The sequence below is a fragment of the Falco punctatus genome (genome assembly GCF_963210335.1).
Source record: "Falco punctatus genome assembly, chromosome: 14".
Classification (NCBI taxonomy): domain Eukaryota; kingdom Metazoa; phylum Chordata; class Aves; order Falconiformes; family Falconidae; genus Falco; species Falco punctatus.
Genome location: NC_137594.1, coordinates 15,651,227 through 15,674,464, shown reverse-complemented (window position 1 = coordinate 15,674,464; position 23,238 = coordinate 15,651,227).

Genomic DNA, 23,238 nt, shown 5'->3' with positions numbered 1-23,238 from the left:
ATCTTTATTGTGCTGTTGCTAAAACCATCAGTAATTAAAGCTGAGTGCTTAAATCTTTTAAGTTCATCAAACAACATGCCCAACATGCTTGCTGATTGCTAGAGATGTGCTAAACCTTGAAGTCAACCAACCCAGCAAAAGCTGTCCTCTGAAGATTTGAAGAACCACAGGAAGTATTTCTTAGTTAGAATAATTTGAGGCAAAATATGCCCATTTTCTTTAAAATACTGTTCAGCAAATAGCTCCCAAATTGTTTAAGAAATGCAGAAACAATATACGTTTTGGTGACACTTCCCATGGTAATCTGCAAAAATGGAAAAATATTACATTCAGAAAGTAACGCCAATTAAAAGAGCAATTAAACGAGGTTCCAATTAGAAAAAACCAAAAAATATTGGCATACCTTGTAGGTTCATTCCTATTCTGAAACACTTTTGAGGAATTTACTTAAGTTTGAGAAGGACCTTAAGAATATACCTAAAATAAAGCATGTGCTCAAAAGATTCATTGAACGAGAGTTCAAAATATTGCTTTTAAAAGACAGTTCAGCACATTTAAAACGTTGATTTTAATAGCTTCATTAACAAAGAGGTGATGAGCTGTGGTATGATTCTATTGCTAGTTCTAATAATAATATTTTCCCTTAGAAAGCCATGGCTGCTATTCCTTTCAAACCGTATATAAAAAAAGACTAATTCCTTGAGGTCTCTCACTCTACCTGAACCAATCTTCAGGACCTAGCCTCTCTTTAATATTGACTTGAATTATAAAAAAATCTCACCTATGTTTGAAAAATATGCTACTTTTGAAGGTCTCTGTAACTCACCAGTATTGTCATTATAAGGGAATTTGTGATTTAATATTTTGTGTAAAATTAGATCATTTATATAAATAACAAACTGACATCCAGGTGAAAAAATATCTTTTGTCAGTAAGAGAAGTCCATGTTTGGAGAAAAAAATATACCTAGGAACTCTTATTAAACTTGTCCTATGAAGAAGTTCCTATTAACAACTTACTTCCAAGAGGTAAGACTAAATTTCAACTCCTAAAATTGTTTTCCTTGCTCCAACAAGAGCACAAGCTTGTAGCACAAAACTTCAAGTTCAGAAAAAAGCAAGGTTTCTTTTGACTTTTGCAGCCTTGCTGTAATTACAATGAGCTTTTAGTTCACTGTATTTTGGTCAGCATTAGTGGTTTTCAAAGGACAATAACCAGAAAAACTAGTGTGTTCAGCTGTAAGCTTGTCATTTACATCATATTTCTCAGTGGTATAAGATACTCCCTTCCCTTGGTGGTCATAATCTACCTGAGAATCAGATCCTGGGATCTATTTTAAGACTAGCTAAGATCATATTAACAAGGGCATAAATAGCAATTACCTCCGACTATTTGGTTCTACTTTTCCAAAAATACCTAGGATCCTGCTGCATCTGAGAATTCTGGTTTCTTACCAAATTTTAACATTTGACTTCTTTTCCCTGATGATTTTTTCTTGCTTCTTGTGAAAATACATTTCTCATTGCTTTTTGAAAAAAGTGTTGATTTCACAATTTTGTATGTATTTACAGAATACTTTTTTCAATAAATGTCAGTAATATAATGTCTGAATAATGAGTAATATAAACATTTTATTTTCATGTGTTTACAAGTGTTAAAATTATTTCATTTATTTTATTTTTTTATTGTCTTGTTATGAAGTAGCAGTAAGGAAATACATTAGCTATTATAAATCACACAAAATTATGAATGTATAAAGCAGAAAAAATAATAGAAACATAATTTTTCTTAAATATTGAATTCTCTGAAACTACTAAAATATTTTCTTTTCTTTGGGAATTTCTAAAGATCAGTACACTTAGAAAAAAATAGTTTGTCAAAGTAGTTTTTTTCCAGGAAAAAAACCCACAATGCAATGATTATTTTCTGGCCAGCACCAAGTGTTGCATTTGATGATTTTGACAGCAGAATATCACTGGGATTAACAAATATGATGTTTCTGTAAGGAGGCAGTTTTAGCAAAGAAATGGTTCAAGGAGAGCCCAAACTCTTTTCTACTTAAAAGAATGAATTGTTGCTTTCAGCAGCAGGTTTTCAATGGGACTCTAGGGTGTGAAGGTTTGAGGTTTCCTTAGAGCTTGTTAAGGGACCCCAGTTTAACGTTTTCCTTTAAAACACAATAGCAGAAATGTGTCCTGTTTATGCTGACTAATTGTTTAAAACCAGACTCTGCAACGCATTAGAAAATACACAACAGCGAATGTTGTCACAGTGTGCCAGCAAGCACACTACAACACTCACAGGTCTTTTTCTCCACCAACTACGACTAAACAATAGTCAAAGAATTACTGTTCTTATAGAAAAATTAGTTTTTCTTTTATATTTAATGCAAGGTACTATACATTACCAAAAAAATCAGCAATGTAGGTTCACTTATGAGTAACATTTACGTCCACTTTTCATGAGAGGACAACCCACAGACCAAAAAGAAGTCAGAAAGACAGCCCTAGTGCACTATTACATCAGTGTACCTGCCCTCTGTACAGGCAAAGCATTTTGTGCAGCAAAATTATTTTGCCAAACTCAGGGGCATCTGTGCTAGAAGAAAAATGTTATTTTAATAAAGTCACTTCTTTAAAAATTTTATTGGATTAATATGAAGTCAACTGTCCTAAATAGCTGAGATATAATTAACAATGTGTCTAACAGCTTGAAACAATAAAAACGAATCTTTATTGACCACTTTTGTTAACCACTGGTTTTTCAACCTACCCAAGTTAGTAAAAAGGCAATTTAATACCAGCTGCTGTGCACAAGAGTTAGAATGAGGTAGTCAGATAATGAGAACATTGAGTTGAGATTAACATTCAGTAATTCATAGGAAGAAACAAAACGGAGTGCTTCTTTTTGCCAGCAGTAGATTCTTTTCATGAGTAACAGACTGTGGAATTTTAAATTTTCAGGACACCACACACATATCTTTTAGTACAAGGACTCTCCAGCAAAGCATCCTGATCTGTTAGAAGTGGCATTTTTTTCTTTATCCTGGTGACCAAAAGCCTTCTCAGTATAAATGACCCCCAACATGTTCATTCTGAGATATATCAAGGTCAGTTCTGTGATGCGAAGCATCTTTCTCAGTACAAATTGAAAACATGCAAGGTTTCTCTGTCACTTTCAGGGTATCCCATTCTCTTTACACAATAAATATAGGAAATACGTATTTCCATATATGTGTTGTCAGACTTATTTCTGTAAAGCAACAAAAGGCAGAATTTAACCACCTATCAAAGAGACTAAATCCCTAAGATTTCCAAATATTAGCTGGAGATGAATATGGAAGACGTAATGGAAAGCTGATCTCACATCAGGCATTTAGTTGGTAGATCTGCAGGGCTGATTGTTGGTTATGCAGCATATCTAGACTCTATGGTAAACATGCTACAGACTTTCAAGTATTTATAAAGAGAAACGACTGATCCAGGCACCAATTCAGATGATGGAGATTCAAATTTTGTGGCTTGGTTCATGCTACAGAGGAACATGTATGACTTAGAAGTCACTGTGAGCATGTAGTAATTATGTAATGAAGTGGAGTCCCTGTGCTGTTGCTGCCCTGAACTGGCATGTAAATATACTAAAAGGCTAAGGAAAATAGCCTTAAACAGTAGTTGCTAAAGCAAGCAAACCCTGCCTTTTAGCTGTTGTGTTTATACTACCCTGGATTCTGGCACAGCTGGTGTAAATTCAGGATTTATTTGAAATGCTCTGTGATGCATTTCTCTGCAGAGAGATGCCCTTAGTGTGCTTGCATTTCTCCTATCTGTAAAACAGTTTCCGTTGTGATACAGCAAGGGCTCATTCATATTGTAGGGGTGAGTGTTGTTTTGATAGATAAATAACAATGTCGGTATCTCAGAGATCTATAAAAATAATTCTTTGTAATTGCAGTGCAATAGCTCATACTGATATAACGTAGCAACTATGTGGTCTTTCGGTTGTGTACTACAATAAAGAAAAAATTAAGAAACCCATTGTTAAAAGAAAAATGGAGCTTAGTATGAGAGACTTAGATACCTTGTAAAAATGGGTTGTGGAATTCAATTATGTGTTTAATCAAATCAAGTATCGATAAGCCATGACTCACTGAAGTGTTGTGGAATACCATGGGATCATACTGTTATAGTTTTTATCACTTTTTTTTAATGTTTAGGTTTAATCTTAATGTTTACCATTCAGGTTCCCCAAGTAAGAGAGAAGTCATACCAAGCACATATTCACAGATTTCTGTATAGTAGGGGATTATGTCATTCATAATCTTTTAAAAGATACCTATCAATTTTGCTAGTTAGACAGAAGTTACTAGTTTAAAAAAATATTTTTGGTGTTTAAAATTCAGTAGTTGCAATAATTAGCATAACATACCACTATGGTTGTTTTATCATACTAATGCCTCACCTGCTGAGTTATATGAACTTAATACCCTGGGAAAAATTAGTATATTATAAAATATTCCTCTTTGTCTGGCAAAAAGTAGGAAAACAGATTGGAAAAAGAGGCTTAGCGTTACCAAGAACCACTTGCAGTTCCCAGTCAGTGTTGGGCTTTACTGTTATCTCTATACAGTGGCTTGACCAGTTCCTCAAAGAACCTCTTTTTTTCACAGGCAGCATGGTAGCCCTGCTTAGCAGCAAAAGCAACAATTTTTCTTTCAGTCATTGTCAGCATGCCACAGCAGCACGATGTGGGTATGGAACCTGCACTTCTGCATGATACAAATATTTCTTGCTCCTGTTCTGCTGTGTGGGTGGAATTCTTCAGTTACCCTGATGATAGATAAAGATCTGAATACCCTATGATCATCCTGGTGTACCTGGGTCCTGATTCAAAACTGAATACAAATCTACAGAATCGTTCCCATTGGCCCTGGCAGACTTTGGCTTAGGCCTTTGCTGAGCATTTATAGGAGCTATCCCTTTCCCTCACTTGGTTTACAAAACAGATCACAGTTTCTTATGATCCTAGATAGTGCTGTGCAATGCACAAATGAAATACAGAGCAAATACTCAGTATTTTGAGCTAACCATAGGGGACGATAATCCTGTTTGTGCTTCTCAGGTATTTTACCAGCTATGCTGATACCGCATAATTAAAATTCAGGATCATAAAAATCCTAATGCAACCACTAAAATTTCAGCATCCTATTTTCGGATAGTCACTTTGAATTCCAAAACTTAAATTATTCTGGCAAGCAGTAGTGTTGCAGACATGATTAACAGACAAATCACCAGCTAGTGATTTGAGTAAGTTCATCTACATACCTGATCTGTTACTTGCCTACCTTTAATTGTGGATTTTTTCCTCTCTTTTTAAGAGAGTTTATCATGAAACTGTGATATCAGTATACACATTATGTCACTACTTATCACACAGTGTAGTAAGTAATCTGCTGTAATGCAGGAAGGAAAAAACCTGCCTGAATACTGATCTGTTCTTTTCCAGTTTTACATACAAAAAATTGATATTTTGGCAACAGATGATTCATTTCAGGACTAAGCAATTGGTGGAATAAATTTTTTAAGTCAAGTTTGAGGTTCAGTTGTGCTCTTCACTGTGATTTCAGAGCCAATTAAGTGCATGAGACCATAAGTAAGCGACACCCCTTAATTTAGCAGTAGGTGCTACGAACAATACAGAAGCCAGCACAGAACAGTATGTGGCACAATCACTACTTTGGTTTATATCAGGAATGGAATCATCCACCACTTCAAACAGGAAAAAGATTTCTGTAAACCTTTGAACAAACAGCATTAAGCATATTTCAACTAATATCTACTTCTGGGAAAATTCGTAACCTTCAGTTGCTAACATGCTGCTAAGAGATGAAAATATTGTATCATACCAATCCTATGCAATTATTCTAAAGGATATTTTATCACTGTACTTAATTTTAAAAGAATAGATAAAATCTACAGGATATTTTCACACAATATTCAATTCTTTTATTGAAAAAGTTCAATTTAAAAAATAGAAGAAAGAAATATTATATAGGCAAGATTTTTAAGTTATAAACTTTGGACATATCTAAATCCTATATCTAAAAAGAAGAAAGAGAGTAAATCCCTTTCTATTTTGGTGAGCTGAGAATTCAAAAAATGTTAACAATTTAACTTTCTTCTACTTAATTACATTTAAGTCATCAATGTAATCCAAGCTATTAAAGAACCAAAGGCACTTAGAGTCAAAAAGAGGACAGTAGAATTTATTAAGTCCTATATGGCATAAAGAAGTAAGACATTTTAAAACAAGTATAGATTTGTGCTCAGCAAGATTTTTTTCTTGAAATTGCACAAAGTTTCAATTCAGGTGCTGTGTATTCCATACTCATTTGTTTATTTTGTTGTTATCTGTGGGAGTGAGACTCATTTAGCTTCCAAAAACATAAATGAAAACTCTTATATGGAGCAATTTTTTTTCTGAAGTGTTAAAATAAGGCTAGTCCACTGGATCTTTCCTATCAACATTTTAAAATAAACATCGTACTACAGAAGAGAAAATAGATGATGTATTGATATCAAAGCAAACAGATTTTCCATCTGAAATACAAGCATACAGTTTACACTGAACTTACTGAATTAATTTTACCATTTCATCCCAAAACAGCACCAAATACAACCTGTTCCTAAAAAACATGGAAAACACTGCAAGTATGCAACAAAACTTTCTATCCCAATTTAGACTAGAGCTCTCAAGTTGAGCGTATGTAAAAGAAACATTTAATCACAATGATAGCATAATCAAAATACATATACTCCTTATCCAGCAATAGGCCAAGAATTTGATACACAATAACTGGTAAGTCTTAACCACTGCATATTTTATTGACAACAGAAGAATCATTCATGTCTCTTGTACAAGTCAGAAGAGATCTAAACCTAAGTCCTGGTTTTATGTAATATAAGTAAAGTTAAGTTCCTCTCCTGTGCAGTTCCAACCGAAGTCATCCTAAACTTTAAATATATACACATATACTTCCACATCTACACACATAAATACCACAGTTCTTAATTTCTTTTACACAAGTGCTATGTAAGCAAGATTTCTGGCCATTAAAGTTTTAAAATAGCCCTGTTTTGGTGTTGTTTAACTTAATAAAATAAATAATACTAGCAAATAGTTTAAATGCAGTCAATATAAAGCTAAAAATATGTCAAATACATTATAGAAAACTCTAATCAAATTGTATAATCAAAACACCTGAAAACCTAGGAAAGAACTACACCTTGTTATCAAAATCTATACAGATAGCATGAGGTTGAAAACATGCTAATGAAATGCTAATCTCTCCATAATGTAAAAGGATGCTTCCTATAATTTCAGAGACGTCTTATCATTTGAGGGCTTTTTTGCAAAGATTTTTGTTTGCATGATCAGTCTTCCAAGACCTTCACATTACAGAAAAATCCAGCTCGTATTCATGTTTGATATTCAGTTTTCCACGTAAACTTAATCATCCTCATTTTCAGGCCTCTCATTTTAAAAGTTTTGGAAACATGAAGCTGCAAAGCTAGGAAACTGCAAAAAAGAGGCCCAAATTTACCAATCTGGAAAATAAGTGTATGCTTATTTCAAATATATTGACATATTTGAGAAAATAAAGTGGCCATATTTATTTGCATTGTTATTCTCTTTGCTATACCTTGTCACAACATTTTAAAAAGACTAGGACACTAAACACGTCTTTCTAAAGTCCAAAGAAATGTTTAAAGAATATGAAAAACAGAACAGAAAGTGAAGAAGATGGATGGTCAAGAGGATATTTTTCAAAAGGATGTATGAATAACAGAATAAAATTTTCCACAGAATATTTTTTTATTATTATTAAAAAAAAACCCCCAACTTTCAACTCACAAAACCAGAGGCAAAATGTATTTTGTTTCATGTCAGTATGGCTTTTTCATCCCATCAAGATATGTTTTGTTGAACACATACAAGTCATGATTTGGTAATGTCCTAGGCATGTAAACGGCCCTGCTGGCTTCTCTGAAGTTGTTACAATTTTAGCCTACAAGAGTACACTCAACAAAATTAGACAAGACTATTAATACGGTAAAGATGAAGCACTTGCTCATATGTTACATGAAATAAAGGCAAAAATACTTGGCATCATGAAGGATCAAGTCCTGATTGCTGTATGTGAAAAAATAACTGGAAAACAATATATAGTCAAATCCAATTGCTTAAAGCATAACATTTTAGGGTTTAAAATTATACAAATAAAGAAGTTCAGAAATATAGAGTACATGCATCATGAAATTCTGCTTACCAGCTCATATGTATTGCATTTTGATAAAAATCACATCAGCTCTCTATGCACCTGTGTTGTCTTTTGTGACCTATGTCCATTTTGTATGCACACAACAAAACTAATTTGGCTGAAAGCTAAAGCTTTGGCAGGAGACAACTGAATCCTGTGAAATTACAAAGCTGCACTTGTAACTACAGTTCACTGAGTAAAACAGCAGAGTAGCTCACAATTCCCGTTTCAACAAAAAAATGTGTTTATTCCTGTAATGGCCAGAAAGATACTGCATGCCCAAAGCCAACAGCAACCTACGGGCCAAATCCATTCTGATAGAATTGTTTAGTTGAGATGTGCAGCTCAAGTCTCTTGATGTTCAGTCTTATCCAGAAATCCTCTCTCTCTCTCCCATAAAAAGTGATGATTATTACTTTTTTTTAGCTGAAAATACAAGCTCTGAGGTAAATGTTTTAAAAGCAAATAATTTGCTACAATTCATTTTTATGTCATAAGCTGTAGCTTGCAATGGAAGGTTGCTACCAGATCTTCTATATGATGCATGTGTTGAATATTTATGTGAATACTTCCTGCTATACAATTATAAGAAGGACACTTCAACTATATTTTAAGGGTGTGAGATCAGGTAAAAAATGAGACAAAGAATGTTTTGTGCCTTCCTGTCAGCATGTATATGCAAGTATGCTGACTATATGTTCTTAGAAGCTCCAGCTCCATTCCTCTCCCTGCTCTCTCTCTTCTTTTCACCCTAACCTTTTTTCTGTATCAGTGCCAGAAGCACAGTTCTTGCTGCCAGACCTCAGTATTGTTACCTATTCCTATTTTACATTCTATTCATAAAACAGAGGGAGCCCTTCCTTCCTTGAGGAAGGTCTTGAGCTCCCTTTCTTACCATAGCAATTGCAGAGAATCCCAGGATCCAGTATCACCTCCTGTATCCCACTGCTGCCATAGGGCCATATCCTGTACTCCTGTCCTCATTGCCCACAGTATTCCTCTAATACTTCAGCTATCAGATTCGCAGCATTCACCTTTCTGTCTCAGATTTCCTAACTCCTCAGTCCAGGATCCTGACCCCCCCAAAACAAGAACTGTACTGAGTCAAACCACAGATCCATCTATCCCAACACTTTATTTCCAGTGATGACAATAAGCAGATTTTTAATAAAAAATGAGAACAGGGCAAATGTATAAGACAACTCCTAGTCTAACAGCCTCTTAGCCTCCAAATAATTTCAGCTCAGAGGATTTCCTGAACCTGATTATCTGATTAGAAGGACCATCCCAAAGGATGTCTCTCTCTCCCCTTTTAAGTCCACAAATTCCTGCAATGACAACATAATTTAGACATTTCCCATCTTTCCCATCCCTAAAAAAAATATTTTTTTCAGTCTGAAAAGTTTTAATTTATTCAATCTTTCTTGTACAGAAGAAGTAGAAGCATGAAGTCACTTCCAATTATCCTTGATATCTTTTTCTGAATCTTCACCAATTCTAATATATTGGTTTTTTAAATGGATGTTGCATCAACACCAAATCCTCTTTTATTTAACCTTTTCTGTTACTTACGGTGTTGGAGATAAACCACTCTTACACACCAAATTTATTTTAACTATTTATCTCATCTGGAATAACCTGTGTTATTTTGTAACTTATGCCATATGAGTTCCAATGATCCTTCAATGATCCAGACACAGAATTTGCCAAAAATGAAAAATGAAAACCATTTTTTCCTCTTTCAGAAAATAGTTTCCTAAGCCAAACCAGGTATCAGCCAAAGCACATCCTTAGGGAACAGCTCTGTGAGATATAAAGCAAATGCAGAAAATGGCTTCCAAGAAAGATATACCTAGAGCAGGGATCCTCAAACTTTTTAAACAGGGGGCCGGCGCACGGATTAAGTGGCAGGCAGTCATCTGCGGCTGCTTGGTTTCCACCCCCCAGCCCCCGGGGGTGGGGGGGGTGGGGGGGTGTTCTGTAAATACCGGGGGGCAGATTGAGGACCCTGGGGGGCCGTATCCGGCCCACGGGCCGTAGCTTGAGGACCCCTGACCTAGAGCAATGATTCCTTGGCCTGAAACACAGAGAACATGTTGAAACACAGAGATGGCAACAATTTACTAACAAATCTAATAGTAATTGCAACTATAGTAGGTAATACATATCAATAGTAACATGTACTTCACCTCTTTTACTTTTTCAGTTTACACCCTGTTTATTACTACCACTTGATGATGCCTACAGCACCCTCTCATCTCAAGTCCTCCTCTGTGATCTCCAAGCATTCATGTGTAAAAGTGTTCTAGCTGGGTCAAAATCTGAGAAAAGACACAAGCCTCTTGAAGAGGCTTGCATAAGCATATTCTGGAGCAAATCTTATACACAAGCAGGGAGCTACATCATATAATATTCAAAAAGATCAGATCTTCTTTCAGTTAGTTTTAACTAAACTACATCAAGCAGCAAGAATTTTACCAAAGTCTAAAGATCTGAATTCTACACTAATTTCAGTAAAATCGTTCATGCTAACTTCAGTGTGATAATGATCAGAATCAAGTATTCAGTATGAAGAAAATGAGATTGTTTAAATAGGTAAGAATTATTTACAATTCTTTATGCTAGATACTTTATAGGTAACTATAAAATCTTCTTAGTGATCAGGAGGAAAGAAAGCTTGCTCAAGCATCATTCTAATCTACCCTATCTGATAATTATTAAATCATTTGTATTTTTGTCAGAAAAAAATATTCATATTGTCTTACTTTAACAACATCCATAGTTTTCCAGCACTTTACTAGTATAAACCAAGCAAAGTTACCAGTACAAAAAAGTTACAGGAAGGAAAATATAAGCAGAGGAAGAAATGAACAAGATAATCTTCTACCTTGCAAACTTCATTCACTTAAAGTTAGGAATCTGGATGGGTCCACTGAGGACACTGACAATACTGAGATATGTAACACCACAGACAAAATGACTCAAGTGCTAGCTAGCACATCTTGCAAGTTCTTGTTAGATTTCTGTGGTTGATAGATTACTACTAATTTATCAGTGATGCAAAATTATGTCATCAAGCTCAAATCTTTGTTTTGCTAGGTACAATTAAAATACACAGTAAAATATGTCCCTGCTCCAACAACTTCACATTAGTAACAGATTATAAAGCTATGGAATTGATTTCCTGAAAAGCACAGGACACCTTTTAAATTAAACAATCTTTTTAGAGACATTGATCTGGATCTAAAGCCCACATAGCTTTCAAAAGCTGCTGAACAGAAACTCTAAAGTAGTGGTCTTGGAAGGCTGGTAACAGAAGGGTTGTGAGCGTCATGTGAAAGTAACCCAAGATTTAACCAACGTTAGTCTGACTATTACAGCACTCTAACAATTGAGCAGCAGTAATGTTTGCCTGAAACATTCCTGCTGAGTCTCTTGACTAACTGAAGCAACTAATTTTTTCCCAACTGGATAAAGGCAAAAATAGCTTTAAGGGAGAAAGGACACAGAGCCAAATATTTTTAAGCTAGAATCCCCTCATAAACAGCCACCCCTGTGAGGAACTAAGATTAATTCTGTCTACTTTATTGTTACAAATAAAATGAAACACCAAATAAGAGAGAGACTTTACACAGCATGCGGATTGGATTAGTGGAGCAGGTTAGGAAATGTTTCTGTTTATCATATCTCACAAAATAATGCGGGAGGAGATGGAAACTTCACCTATTTTATTCTTTAATGTAAATTAATTCTTTTCCTTGTCAAAATTATATCAAAACCCTAGTAGAAAGAACAGATTATTCTTTTAAAAAGTAAACAAACAAACAAGACAGCTTTGATTTGAAATGAAAACAAACAGCTATGAAAGGATAGGCTTTCATTATTTTGGAGGCCTTGGCATTCTTGCAGATATATTCATGAATTAATCATTGAAACACTTAAATGCAAATAAATCATGCATTTTCCAATGCCAATATTCTCTAAAGAGTACTAGAAATGTTTATTAAATAATAGTTCTTTAAACTCCTTGCATCAGGAACCTTTTTCACATACAATTAAATGAAAGAAATGTGTGACATTAAAGTCCCTGTAATCTTGCAAAACCAAAGAAAATTGTGAGTAGACACTAGCAGTATGTCACCATGTATTAACAGTACTAAAATCTGCTAACGAAAAGTACTATACATATAGTAAACAGCAGGAGTTTTGGAATGCATTGCAGCTTTTAAATTATTAGCACTAATTAGCCAAATCAAAAAAAGATCAGGAAACACATTAGAAGTGAAGACAAGTCTACCTGTATTGCTGTGTCAAAATTACATTTCCAAACAACCAATTAGTAAAGACGACCTTTCAGCCCAATAAGCCATATGTAAAGTGGGACAGCTTCATTACAGTGGCTCCCTAATTAAAATGTAAAGGCTGCTGATCATAGCATAATTAAACAACATGTCATGTGGTTTCATCTGGCAATTGCAAGCAGCTAGGCCTAAAATCATTAATGACTAAGACGTCGTCTAAATGAGTCCAGAGACTGTAGAACTACATTCTGTCAGAACCAAGAGCATCCTATGGTCATTATGGAGATAATATCCTCCAAAGGGACTGTTATGTACAACATGTTGAAGTTCTTTCTCTCAAAATGACTTTGACTTTTTTATATCCAGTTTTCTTACTAATTAGCCTAAAAGAAAAAGACTAGCAGGGCTAATTAACTTCCAGCTACTGTAATCTAAATATGAAGCTTCAGAACCAAAGATTTTCCCTGTGGATATTCTTAAAGTTTTTCATAAGTTAAAGCTCTACTATTGAGAAATTATTTGTTAGGTAACCTTATGCCTTGATTGAGAATCCCTTACATGGCTTCTCACTGTACCGAATGCCTGATGAGCAAAATTATTTGCAGCAATAGCTCTCTTGTTCCCTATACCACAGACAGTCCATTCATCTTTCAGTGATGATGCATGTAAATACTAAGAACGAAACTGAATTTGTAGTACTGTGAATTTACTGTTGAATTTTGGGAGTGGGAATTGTTTTGCAAAATAATAATGCCAGTCACAACTACAGCATGTATTGTGACAACATACACACCTCCTCATCTATACTTTCGGAGCTTAAAACAGTAACGGACAAAAGTAAGACTAGTTCAAGTTCCTTTGAAAAGCAGAGTAGACAGGATCTTTTATAAGCAAACAGAAACAGCATCTGTTCCACACCTCAGACAATGCTTTACAGTTCATCTGCTCTTCTTGCATCTCCCATGTGTATCCTTCACACACACCTTTACTGCAACAGGGAATTCAGATGCCTTCTTTTGATCACTTTGATGCTAAATCTCATTCAAGGGCTTTGCCATTTGGAAGTAAATAACACCGGATCTAATTGAACTTGAAAGAAAACAACTTGGCAGAAAAATTTACAGATTTACAGAAAATAAAGAACTTAATTATTTTAGCGGAGAAAATTAAAAAATATAACAACAATAAATATTTGAAAATAGTAAGGTGGATAATGATCTGAAACTAAAGGTGAACATTTGATAAATGCAATGCACGTTTTATTTCACAGCTCACAATACCTATTTTAAGTTGTCAGCCTCTCACCAAGGCTTGGTGAATGGAAAAAGAATCAGTTCAAGATCTCCACTTGAATTTAACTTTTGTTTCTTTCTCTTATATGTACAATATGTACATTTTTTCTTGTTCCAAAACATCAGACACTGGGCACAATGTAAACTACCAAGATGAACACTAAAAGTGAGAGAGACAACTCTGAAAAAAATACTACCTCTTCACAAACTTGATAGTGGAAATCCACTTTAAGTGTTATTTCCAGCATTTTTACTGCTCAGTCTCTCTCTTCAGAAATTCTGTGGACTTACACAGGTCTAAAACTGATACAGCTAAAATAATTCAGCTTCAACCAGTGTAAAGTACATGAGAAAGACAAGAAACTGGCCAAATGCTTCTTCCTGATTACTAGGCTTGTACTTCATACAAGCAATTTGCCTCAAAAAATGCAAACAAGAGTTATTTCCACTCTAATTAAAGGATGCGTTTCCTCTCTGAGGTTTCTATATTTCTTGCAGTTTAAATTTTGTTGGTCCTATGGCAAATTGTTATGATTGTTTTGATTACTCCTCTTCATTTCTGGTCTAATAATTGCAATCAACTTGACACCAGGAAATCGCCCTTGGTATTTCTTCTGTTGTCTCTAACATAAATTAAGTTTTGCTCTAGATAGACACAGAACTGTCCTCTTTGAGCTTGCTAGAGAACAGTTATCAACTGTAGTGTAATGCTCTGCAGATCTTCTCTGTGGTAGAAACACAAGTCTGAAAATTAATATAGTAGGAAATCCTACTGTTTCCTCATTAAGCCTCTTATTAAGACAAACTTTTGCCCTTGGTGTCTAATGGCTTTACTCCTCACAAAAACTAGAGACCCCTTTACAGTAGATCAGTTAAACAATGGTGCCATCAGAAATATGGACCACAAGACTTTAAAATACTCTGCTATTCCTAATAAAGTTTACATACAGTCAAATTTGCCTCTTCTGAAAGAGGAAGTTCATGAAAGAAAGGTCTTATTGGATCTCTCACTACTGGGAAACATTTCCCATGGATAAAATATAAAAGGATGACATCTCTTTTTTTTATTTTGCTAAAAGATAGCACTCTTAATTAAAAGATATATTCATAGTGGACCCTTTTGATTCAAGAAGAATAAACTTACAGTGAGATTGCCTAATTATTAATGTACTTCCACAAAATAGCTAGTGAATGCTCATAAATTCTTATTTGCATTCATGATCCACCATCAGGTCTGGACTTTCCATTTTCCTTTTAAAAATCCAGTAAAAAAATAATGCCCTTTTATGAAAAGCTAAGTGTATGGGGTCAAGTAGACTATGCACCTGAGAACTCTAAACAGCAAAGGTTTTTAAAGTGCAGACCACTGTTGACTTGTTTAGTTAAAAAGACAACTGCTGCTGACTAGAGTTAACTCCATCATGGGGCTTACAAAGTATTCAGAATGCCAGTTACCCTGTTTCATCTAAGAAGACATTTTATATTGTATATTCAAATTACCAGTTTACACACACTATAAATGTGAAGTGTCAAATGAGATTCTTACAGCTGTCTTAAGATCTTAATTTTAGAAATATAAAATCATAAAAGAAGGTTGATGTTCCCTCAAGAACACACACATCTTTCATGTATCCATCTTTGCACAGGGAGTAACAAGCAGAAAGTTATCCTTAGTAAAACTATTTTGTCTTGTTCTGACAAGGGTGATGATTTTTCCCATTTCTCTGTCCTACCGTAAAATAGAACATAGACCCACAAATGTAATCTGACAGGCCACCCACCTCGCCACTTCTGAGTTTCTCTGTTAATTTTTTTTTTCCTGTTTTCTAATTGATAAGCAATGAAGACAACAGTTTCAGGAATTCCTGGAATTCCAACAAAAACTATCAGATGATGACTGTATTATTACATGTTCTTTGTCCAAACACTTTTCTATATCATACAGATTTTCAGAGAAGACTCAGGCGGTAGAGAAGGCGCAGGGCATGTCACACAGCTAATCGAACCTTTTATCTCCCCTCTGCATGGTATGAAAGAACAAAGACCTGCATGCACATGATCTAGGGATGGAAAATACGTATTTTAAATGTTAGAGCTGAATGAATAAAGTATGAAGTAGGAGTACATACTTCCTTCATTTGAGGATGGAGAGAACCTCAGAAAATCCCAAAATCTTTAACATAGAAGGGAAGAATTTCAGTAAAGGCCAGGAGCATTCAAGGTTTTGAGAATGGTTTTCTAGTAGTTAGTAAGTCAGTAGTTAGCGGTTAGTAGTTAGTACAGAAAATGGCAGAGCTGCCTAATAATACCAGTACATTTATTTATTACCATAGCACTGTCACCATTCCAATATAATGTCTATTACTAACCATGAGACTTTTCAGAAACTTATGTTAGCATTGTTACTTCGTGATGCTCTGATACTTTCATGTTGTTGCTGTTGTGAAAGATTCAAATGTTATTACCCATCATTTTTCATAAACAAAATAATGCAAAGCTTCTTAAAGCAAAGATTGAAAATGGAAGAAAACAATAACACTAAAGAAGAAAAAGAGCTATCTATTGCAACAAGTACTGTATACCATTTCTGATAAATACATTTTCAAATGATAGCAACTGAGTAGGAATGAAGGAAACAAGAGAAAGTGAGACAGAGAATAATGACAGCGTATGGGGAGACAGAGAGGAACAAACTGTGAGAAGTTACACAGCAATTGCTGTGGTTCCAGATAAAAAATATCTGGTCTGTGAGTTCAACAATCCATTAGATGTGCTTAGTTTGTAACAGACATATACTATTATCACTCTCAGTCTCACAGCACAGCTTAAAGTCTGACCCTTAAATTTGGAATTCTTTAAGCTGTTCCCAGAATCAACCAAGATAGCAGCCATTATTTAACATGGAGTTAAATTCCAGACCAGTAAAATTAACTTGCATGTAGTTTTAAATAATAGAATATGATCAAGCACGCTTTTTCTTCTTTATATTATTCACTTTTTTCACCACAATTTACACTGGATTCTTCCTCTACTAGGAACAATCTGAGAGCTGGCAACATTTCAATAAAACCCTGGCAGACAAGCCTGTCCTTTCCCTGTTCCATGCAAACACTCTTTCAGGTTCGAATACATCAATCGTAGCACAGCTAATTAATGTTATCTTACAAATAGATTAAAAAAAATTAAATATAAAACCACGGTGAACACAGAGATATGCCTCTTTTCCATATAACGTATCACTTGCAGCAAACCCTAGGATTTCTCATGCTTATTAAATGTACCCAAATAAAGTTTTCCTTCATTTATCTGCACTAACTAGATAATGCTTATATGTACTGTGCATAGCTGACTGAAAACAAATGTGTGCTATATGACACTGTGTACATTTCATGATACAAATGCATTCCTTTTCTCATTCTCACTAAAACTATAGCAGGCCAATTCCATTTAATTAACTTTTATAAGGAAAAGGTATGGCCAAATCATTATCCCTTGTGGTGAACATTAGACTCCCATAAGAAACTACCTGTTTCAGAATCCAAACCTTCACAAAGGCAGAGAAACCTGCATGAAACCATTCTGTTACTGGGAAATTGTTAGCACTGGCAACATTGCAAAATGTAAACAATAAATTATAGTGTATAATTTCTCTATAAAACTAAGAATTCTTGAATTCTTGAAGCATATTGAATATAAAAAAATCCAGAAGGTAAACTTCCAAGAATTTTAGCAATAGCAATTCAAGTTTGTTCTGAGGAAGCTATACATGCTGCAGGGCATTTTTTCCTATCTACAGTCATTCTTTCTAAATGGCTAGAGTAATTGACCCAAAATCTGTTCGATAAACTCATTGCTGCCCAAGCACTAGATATAGTAACCAAAGAAGATTCCCCTTATAGCTGGATTCTGGAAAACATGTTTAAGGTAAATACCCTAAGTACTCCTTTGCATCTTTCCATCAACCTTTCTCAAACATTATCACAGAAAACAAATCTTAGCCACGCAGTGTGTAAGAAAATAGTGGACTGTTAGAAGGTTAAGTAAATGGGCACTTTACAGTATTTCAATATCATAGAATCATCATAAATCATAGAATAGTTTGGGCTGGAAAGAACCTTAAAGATCATCTAGTTCCAACCCCTGTGCCATGGGGGGGGACACCTTCCACTAGACCAAGTTGCTCAAAGCCCCATCCAGCCTGGCCTTGGACACTGCCAGGGATGGGGCATCCACAGCTTCTCTGGGCAACCTCTTCCAGCGTCTCACCACCCTCACAGTAAATAATTTCTTCATAATAACTGATCTAAATCTACTCTTTTAGTTTAAAGCCGTTCCTCCTTGTCCTATCACTGTATGCCCTTGTAAAAAGTCCCTCTCCAGCTTTCTTGTAGGCCACCTTTAGGTACTGGCAGGCTGCTATAAGGTCTTCCTGGAGCCTCCTCTTCTCCAGGCTGAACAACCCCAACTCTCTCAGGATGTATTCACAGGAGAGCTGCTCCAGCCCTCTGATCATCTTCGTGGCTGCCTCTGGGCTCGCTCCAAAGGCTCATGTCCTTCTGACGTTGGGGGCCCCAGAGCTAAACACAATACTGAATGCAATACATTCTTAACAATTATTTTTCTGAAATCAGTCAAGCAGAGTGCATAGTTACGAACTCTTGACAGATCATAGATAATATATGGATGCTGATTGTGTGCGTTTTTGTTAAGGAATAACAAAAATTAAAAAGTAAAAACCTTTCTGCAGCATACCTCAGAGGCAATCTCACAAAATCTAAAGTTTGTAAATAGATGGCTGAAGATTTTCGCGTAAAATATCTGAAACAAAAGGAACATGAGTTGGGATACTTCCCATCCTTACATGTAATTCTTTGCCACCTCTTGAATGCTAGCTGAAAATATAACAGATATGCATTTGATTGTGACCCATTAAAATATGAAAGAGTAGATACAAATGTTCACAAAAAACTTCCAGCATTTCAACACATTAAAATATCAGAATATTTCTAATGTACATGCAGATTTTATGCTACTGTAATCCCATTATTTTTATGGGGTTTTAATTTTTTGCATAGCAAAAGTTGTAAAAAAAACCCAAAACACATGTACTGACAATACTATGGAAAGAGGACAAAAAAAATCCTGAAATTTACTACATAAAATGAACACCCTTTACCCCTGAAAATACTATTCATCTGAAATAACAGAATTGAGACTGGCAGTGACACTGAAATCATTCATTAAAACTCTTGCACAGCTCTTGAGGAGACATAGCCACAAACTTTTGAAAGGGGGAATGTTTTATATATGGTCATGTATTTATCTTCCCTGTAAATAACAAGATCCACAAAGGTTTAACCTCAGAGATGTGTACTTAGCTTCCATTTCCTGTAGGACATGGATCATGTGCCTGCTTTACCCAGCCCACAGAAGTGATTGTTTCCAAGACCAGCTTCACCCCCTCTGCTCACATTCCCTCTGTCTTCCACTCCCTGTCCACCCACAGATCACTCAAATTGCTGAATTTGTTTCACCAGAAGTGATGCCTCTTTATAGTCTGAAATTGCAACAAGTTGGGTGTTTTTTTTGCCATCGGAGACACTTCGATTGCCAGCTCCAACCAGGTTCTTGAATGTAGAGATATTACTTTTGTAGCACAGGCTGGACATCCTAGAGAATTACCATGGTTTAACATTGTTACCTCTATGCAAAACATCCAACTCTAGCATGTAATGAAATTAGTGCATTGCAACCACAAAGGGTCACAAACAGTACTCTAGGATCTAACGGGAGCCTTCTGTTATGCCAGTACTGTCCAAAACATTATTTGGTTTTTTTTGCTAGCACCATGCATCTTCACTTCAGTGCTGCATCCAAACTTAATTACTTGGCTTCCCCCAGGGCTGCAAACTGAGGCAGCTTCAAAATGAGGGTGGCTTATATTAAATATATTTTAATTACTGTCACATGCATCCATAACAGTAAAGGTGGTTCTGTTAATCAAGGGGAATGAATTTTCCTTCACTCAGATCAGTAGTAAGTCCATTTTGGACTTTCACAGGAAGAAATACCTGTTCTTTTTTAAAAAAAAATGAAATATATAACTGCTTGCTTAAAAATTATTAACACCCATGGAAAGTGGAATCACAGGTCTGTAAAGACAAGTTGCACCCCGATTTTCAACTATCTCCTGGATGGCTTCATTATTATTACAAAACAAGAGCTATTAATTCATTTTGATCTGCAGAAATTCAAGCTTCTGTGCAGAGGACTACTGTTAAAAGCTGAGAAAGGGCACTGTGCTTATTCTTCCAGGTTTTATTTTCAAATCCATTTTCACATTTAAATAAAAATCTTCAATGTACCTAAAGACATACCTATGACTTATTTGACTCCAAATGAAGAACCAGAATGATATCCATACTTCAACTGAATGAAACCTGCCAAGCTTGAGTTTAAATTCATCCCAGCTATCTCAACAAGTAAAGTAATTCCTAAATATCAATTTCAGGGTTTGGCAGCTAAAAAACAAATCAAACTGACCTTCATAATGTCATGAAGGTACAGAAGAATGAGTACGAGAATCTGAGAGGTCCAGAACCCTTCAAACAGTACTGGTTGCTATAAAGCATGACAATATCAGAGAATATTGAGAGACTGATTCTACTGGTCACTCTTCAAATATGCTGGATTAGAGAAGACAAAAGCAGAATTTGCTGTGCTCAATTTAGCGCTCAATGTAAAGCAAATAGTAGTTTAACTGAACTTTCAAACTCTCCTGTTTTAGAAATGAAAAAATATTGTTTGAAGGAAGATAATTTCTTAGTTATTTGTGGAGTTTCTTTAAACAAATATCTGCACTTGTTGCAGCTCTTCATACTGCTATGCAGCATTAGTGCTACATTTCTATCCCTATTTGTAATACTATATGCTAGCCTTGGGCCTGACCTTGAGCAAATGACAGGTCACATAGCATTGTCACTCAGAAATTGCTACTCCTAATACAGTTTTTAAAACATGAAAGAGATGAAAGTGACTAATCCAAGGTTTAAAATGTCAACCAAAAGGGAAAGAATGTAAAGGAAAAACCAGTGGAGAAGGCTATTTAAAATTAAAAGTAGAGGCTCCGCAGAGATGGTGGAAGTGGGAGGGACAGCATCATTTCTCTTCTTAAATAATACAGTTTAAAATAAAACAATCATCATGTAGGCATATATTGAGAAAACTCCAGCACCCCACTGGCTAGAAAAACTACTGGGCTTTTTTAGAAAATAGGTTAAGATACTTATGAAGTCTAAAACAATTCCGAAAATTATCACAGACAGAGCTTAAGGCACCTGGACACTTTTTTACATAATTTAGCCAACTCTAAACTTCATTTTCTCCAACCCTATTATGTCAACTAACTGGGGGTTTGGAAGCTTGTATATTACCTATCTAAATAGTTTTGTTATTTCAGGATTAACTCATTTTTCCTTAGTAACTTGGGTGATTTTGACTTTTCTTTTTTAAAATAAGGTCTTGGAATTGAAACAATTAAAGCAGTAGGGAAAGAGAAAATTCTTGTCCTGGTTTCAGCTGGGATAGAGTTAATATTTTTTCTTAGTACCTGGCACAGTGCTGTGGCTTGGATTTAGAATGAGAATAACGTTGATAACACACTGATGGTTTAGTTGTTGCTAAGTCATGCTTACCCCAAGTCAAGGACTTTTCAGTTCCCCGTGCTCTGCCAGGGAGCAGGGGCACAAGAAGCCGGGAGGGAGCAGAGCCAGGACAGCTGGACCCAAATTAGCCAAAGGGATATTCCATACCATAGAACATCATGCTCAGTATAGAAATGGGGGAGTTGGCTGGGGGCCAATGATCACTGCTCGGGGACTGGCTGGGCATCGGTCTGTGAGTGGTGAGCAACTGCATTGTGCATCACTTGCTTTTTTCCCTTGGGACTTACTCTTCTCTCTCCCCTTCCTCTTCATTACAATTATTATTGGACTGGGGGGTTGGGGTTGGTTTTTTTTCATTTGGTTGGTTGGTTTGCTCTTTTTTTACTTCAGTTATTGAACTGCTCTTATCTCAAACCATGGGGTTTACACATGGAGGGAGGCGGGCACAGCAGGGAAAGAGTGAGCAGCTCCATGGTACTTAGCTGCTGGCTGGAGTCAAACCATGACAAATCTCAAGCTATTCAGATCATGGTCCTTTGATGGAGCTTCTCAATTATATACCATATGTATCTTTTGGTATTCTAGAACTACAGTGGAAAAAAAGCATCAACCTAAAATATCCTACACCTTCTGACAGTAACGTGACACTTAGAACATGATTCAAAGTTCACTGAAATCAATGGCAGTCTTCCTAAAGTTGTAACATTTGTCTTCATGCTCTTCAGTTATTCATCCAATACAAACAAATCAAAGAAAAAAGACAAACTTTGCAATCTTTAGTTATGAAGGTGCTGCCTGCATACTTATGCTATTTCCGAGTCACCTACCATCATGTTCATCAAACATTTAATTTAAAAAATCATATATACAGCATATTCTTTCAGTTTTGAGCAAGGTGACTGCTCCAAAAAGTCTTGCAGAGATGCATAGAGACTGGCAACTCTTCAGACAGCACTGAGACAGTATTAAAGTTTGACATTTCAAATATCATTATTAAAAATGTGTACTAAATTCAGTGGCTAGTTGGATTACAGTTTTACTGACCACATTTAAACTACAGTCCTGACTATGCAGTTATCCTAGATATCAGAAGGTTACCTAAAGTAAACCCACAAACTACAGTGCTCCTGTTCTCCTAATAATATGGTTAGAGGTCTCTGCACAGCACTTAGTAATAAAGAACTTTCTCTTATAGAAAATAGCTGCTGAACAATGACATCTGCTGATATTGCAACCTGTTATACATCTTATTAGAAACCCCCTATTCTCTCCCTCCTTCATATCCCCATAGTATCCTGTAGAGTAACTTCAGTGCATCTAAGAAAGTGTAAAAGCTTTGGGTTAATAATTCATTCTGAATAGTCTACATTTTCATGCAGTGTGTATCCAGGTGATACTACGCTTAATATAAATTCAAAATGTCAGCTTTAAAAAAAAATAAAAAAGAGAGAAGCATTTCTGCCTTTGTTTTAAGTGTGAACCCTGGAATAATTTATTCATAGTACCACAATAAACTGTCAGCTATCTTGACAACTAAAAATGAAGTGTACTGTATGCCTTGGAAATTCCCAGAAATATTTTTTTGTGTTACAAAAAGAATGTAGAGAAAAGACAACACATTAAAACCCACAGCCAGACTCCACATGCACAGAAACTTCATTCAG